A 4,252-nucleotide genomic window follows, 5' to 3' on the forward strand; every position below is an offset into this window, starting at 1 on the left:
AACTATATTGAAATATCAAGAAACGCGATAAAAACAACAAACTTGACCTTTAAATGCATTACACGGATTTCAGGGAAATTCATTTTCGCGATACCAGACGAAAAATTGACTACTATAAGTTAATATATTTCTATAACAACTAAATTTTTTTCTAATCTGAAGATAATACAATTATACATAATCTATCGAAAATAATAAACTTTCCAACTTAGCAATTTTGCCCAAATTCCTGACTTACGAGAACAATTTACATAAAGTAACTAAATGTGTAACTCTTCTAACTAAACGTTTTACCTAATCCAAGCGTACACTTTCTTTGAGTTTAATATATCAACATAGAAGATTAATTATCTATCGAAAAAGAAACATTTTCAAAAAAATTCATAAATTTTTTACTAAAAGAGATTAATTTTTTACGAATAATGAAATAAGTAGTTAAATTTTCAGTTAAGAAAACTTATTTTAAGAAGGAATCTCTGATTAAAATGGATCTATTTTGGTGCAGAATTTTACTATATTGTTGAAAATTCGTCTTTTCTGGTAGAAAATTTATCTTCTCCGTTTAAAAGTCAAATATTTGATTTGAAAATTAATTCCTTTTGGTAAGAATTCATCTTTTAGGTTGAAAATTTAACTACTTCAAGGAAAACTTATCCTTTGATTAAAAATGCAAATAATTGCTTGATTGAAGATTCATCTTCTTTGAGTGAGGATTCAGCTATTTTATTAAAAATTGGTCCGTTTTTATTCGATTCAAGTCGTCGAGAACTCATATTTTTTTGTTGAAATTGCAACTACTTGTTTGAAAATTAAGCTACTTTGCTGATTAACAAAAAAAGTAAGTTTTCACCCCACCCCATTATTTAACATGAGATGGGATGAGGGTGAAAATGAAATGGATCCTAAAAAAGACAATTTTTTATTAAAAAAAAAAAAAAATTATCCAAAAACAAAACAAACTTTCAAATAAAAGATAAAAAATTTCAACTTTAATTAGGTTGGTTAAATTTTTAGTCAAAAAGTTTAATCTTCAATTGCAAAAAAATTACAACCAAAAAGAGTAATTTTTCACACAAAAAAATGAATTTTAAACAAAATATATAAATTGCTGCAAATATTTCTCAAAATACTATACAGGGTGGACACGCTGGGGCTTACATATATGGCTAACTTGATGCTACCAGATTTGCAAAAGAGTAGGGAAGAAGCGATTGTACAGGGGTATTTTCATATTTCGCGCCTTTAAAGTTGCATTCGGATCGACCATTCGGTCATGTCTGTGCATCTTCGCATCAAGTTTATGATAGTTTCCATGGTTGCGTTCGAAACTTCAAATGGTCAATTATTTTCTGTGGCAATAACATTATGGAATGTCTGCTGAGTGACAAATACTATAAAATAGTAATAATATTCTGCGATCTCAATGGGCGAAGAGTGAATTGTGTTTAACACTTATTTGCGGCAAAAACGGTGTGTTATGAATATATAGAATATGTATTAAGTAAAGTAAATAAAATATTACATGCGTAAACTTTAAATTGAAATTACCTACATTTACTCACAGCGATTAGGATAAACACGTGAATCCGAACATAACCTCGAAATAATGACAGATTGGCCCGGCTTGTTTATTACACTTTCGATTGTCTATTATTTGCCAAAGAAATGTTTTGTGGTTTTTTATGATTATTACTGACAGTGCCGGCAGTAATAATTTAAACAATAATTATTTAATAATAATTTAACAAACATGACTTATTAATAATTTTAATAAGTAACACTTTATTCCTGAAATTAATAACTGATTTCCGTTGTTTTTTTTCTCAGATCGATCATAGATGAAATACACATCAGGAAATGCAGATGGATTTTGTGCATTTCAGCTGGTTCATTTCAATGAACACCGTTGAAAAACCATTATCTCTAAACCTTATCCCAAGGCTGGGGATTGAGCAGCCTAAAATTAATTCTAATTCAATCTGATATATAGGTGTATCAAAAAAATATCTCGAGGTAATTTATCTTATCGGACTTTTAATTAATAAAATATTTAGGGATTTTTTTGTATTTTACAAAATGTTTTCTCTAGATCTCATCCTAAAATTTTGTTTGATCAACCAATAAAATAATTTAGAGACTCGTTGGTGATCGAATTGTATCAGAAATAAATCTAGACAAGATATGTTAGGCTAAAATTGTTATTCCATTTTTTAGAAATTATTCTATTTTCGAAATTGCTATCTCTGGATCTGATTTCCAAACTGACATTCAATCAGCCTCAAAAACTAATTCTAATTCATTTTGATGGTATAGGTGTGCCAAAAAGATATCTCGAAAAAATTTAACTTGTCTGAATGTTAATTAATAAAATGTTTAGGGATTTTTTTTGTATTTCAGAAAATGCTTTCTCTGAACCTCAAACTAAAATTTGGTTTTAGCAACCAAAAAAATAAATTAGAGACTTATCGGTGATCGAATTGTATCAGAAATAAATCTAGACAAGATATTTTAGGACAGAATTGTTATTCCATTTTTTTTAGAAATTATTCTATTTTCGAACAATGCTATCTCTGGATCAGATTTCCAAACAGGCATTTGATCAGCCTTTAAAACTCATTCTAATTCATTTTTATGATATAGGAGTATCAAAAAGATATCTCGAGGCAATTTAACTTGCCTGAATTTAAATTGATGTAATATTTAGGGTTTTTTTTGTATTTTAGAAAATGTTTTCTCTGGACCGCATCCTAAAATTTGGTTTGACCAACCAATAAAATAAATTAGAGACTCGTTCGTGATAGAATTGTATCAGAAATAAATCAAGACAAAATATTTTACTCCAGAATTGTTATTCCAATTTTTTTAGAAATTATTCTATCTTTGAAAAATGCTATCTCTTGATCTGATTTCCAAACTGGCATTCAATCAGCCTCGAAAATTAATTCTAATTCATTTTGAAGGTATAGCTTTGTCAAAAAGATATCTTGAAGGAATTTTACTTGCCTGAATTTTAATTAATAAAATATTTAGGGTTTTTTTTGTATTTCAGAAAATGCTTTCTCTGAACCTCAAACTAAAATTTGGTTTTAGCAACCAATAAAATAAATTAGAGGCTTGTCGGTGATCGAATTATATCAGAAATAAATCTAGACGAGATATTTTAGGCCAGAATTGTTATTCCATTTTTTTTAGAAATTCTTTTATTTTCGAAATTGCTATCTCTGGATCTAATTTCCAAACTGGCATTCAATCATCCTCCAAAATCAATTCTAATTCATTTTGATGGTATATGTGTACCAAAAAGATATCTCGAAGAAATTTAACTTGCCTGAATGTTAATGCAGAAGCGATATTTTGTGCCAGAATTTTTATTCCAATTTTTTCATTATTTTTGCTATAATTATGTATCTTATCATTTCTAAATATTAAATTCATACATTATTGATGTCTTTTCAGAAAATACAAATCTTTTAGTGTAATTGAAATTTACTCGAAATGTTATTTTAGTGTATTTCATTGAGTTATCGTTTAAGCTCAAATTATGCCGTTAGAAACGAAGACACCAATTCCGTAAATTTTATTTCAAAATCCCTAAATATTTCATTAATTTAAATTAAGGCAAATTAAATTTCTTCGAGATATCTTTTTGATAAAACTATACCATCATTTGAATTAGAATTAATTTTCGAGGCTGATTGAATGTCAGTTTGGAAATCAGATCCAGAGATGGGAATTTCGAAAATAGAATAATTTCTAGAAAAATGGAATAAAAACTCTAGCCTAAATTATCTTGTCTAGATTTATTTCTGATACAATTCTATCACCAACGAGTCTCTAGTTTATTTTATTGGTTGCTAAAACCAAATTTTAGGTTGAGGTTCAGAGAAAGCATTTTCTGAAATACAAAAAAAAATCCCTAAATATTTTATTAATTAACATTCAGGCCAATTAAATTTCTTCGAGATATCTTTTTGATAAACCTATGCAATCAAAATGAATTAAAATGAATTTTCGAGGCTGATTGAATGAAAGTGAGTCTATAAATGAGTCTATAAATGAGTCTATGAAAGTGAGTCTGATAACGAGCCTCTAATTTATTTTATTGGTTGACCAAACCAAATTTTAGGATGAGGGCCCGAGAAAACATTTGCTAAAATATAAAAAAATCCCTAATATTTTACTAATTAAAATTCAGGCTAGTTAAATTTCTTCAAGATATCTTTTTGACAAAGCTATACCTTCAAAATGAATT

Source organism: Belonocnema kinseyi, chromosome 6 (genome assembly GCF_010883055.1).
Source record: "Belonocnema kinseyi isolate 2016_QV_RU_SX_M_011 chromosome 6, B_treatae_v1, whole genome shotgun sequence".
NCBI lineage: Eukaryota > Metazoa > Arthropoda > Insecta > Hymenoptera > Cynipidae > Belonocnema > Belonocnema kinseyi.